Raw genomic sequence first — 863 nt, forward strand, 5'->3', positions numbered from 1 at the left:
TCAAAAGAAATCTCCAGCATAGTGAAAAGAAAACCCACAAACTGGAAAAAGATTTTAGTGAACTTCCCCTCAGACAAGGGACCTTTGTCTAAAACATACAAAGAATTAAAAAGACTCAGACCCCCAAAATTCAAAGATCCAATCCAAAAATAGGCATCTGAGATGAATACGCACTTCTCAGATGAAGAAATGCAAATGGCAAATAAATACATGAAAAGATGTTCATCATCAGTGGTCATTAGAGAAATGCAAATTAAAACCACACTGAATCCAATGTAGATACCCCGGGAGGTCACTCTCCCCGGACTCTGTCCAGGTGGCATAGGGGAGCATAGGGCTCTGCTCCGTGATGTACAGTCCCTTTCCATGACGTTGGAGAAGAAGCTGGGCCTTGTGTCTATGCCTGCATATTCCTACAACTTCTCAGAGTCCTTTGGGCAGTGACTGAGGAGATAAACCATGCAGGAAACAATGTTTAGTAAAAAAAAAAAAAAAAAGCACTGAGATTCCATCTCACTCCTGAAAAAATGGATGGCCAGGATCAAGAAAACCAACAACAACAAATGCTCGAGAGGCTGTGGGGAAAAAGGAACTCTCCTACACTGTGGGTGGGAGTGTAGACTGGTATAACCTTTGTGGAGGTCAGTCTGGACATTTCTCAAAAATCTGGGATTGGAAGTCCCATTTGTTCCAGCTATTCCAGTTCTAAGCATATACCCAGAAGAACTGAAAGCATCATGACACAGTGATATATGTATACCTATGTTTATAGCAGCACAATTTGTAATCGCCAGATCTTGAAAACAACCCAAGTGTCCATCAACTGAGGAATGGATAAACAAGTTGAGGTATTTCTGTTCAAT

At 41.3% G+C, this 863-nt stretch overlaps 1 non-coding gene across 1 annotated transcript; it reads left to right on the forward strand.

Moving 5' to 3' along the window:
• Positions 1-270: 270 nt before the first annotated feature.
• On the forward strand, positions 271-474 carry LOC111754885 (small nucleolar RNA SNORA73 family). Its single transcript, XR_002789559.1, has one exon. It is a non-coding gene; the product is annotated as a small nucleolar RNA SNORA73 family (small nucleolar RNA).
• The last annotated feature ends 389 nt before the right edge of the window (positions 475-863 follow it).

Source organism: Cavia porcellus, unplaced genomic scaffold, assembly GCF_034190915.1.
Source record: "Cavia porcellus strain 051 isolate PalLab524CR breed Dunkin Hartley unplaced genomic scaffold, mCavPor4.1 scaffold_33, whole genome shotgun sequence".
Taxonomy (NCBI): Eukaryota; Metazoa; Chordata; class Mammalia; order Rodentia; family Caviidae; genus Cavia; species Cavia porcellus.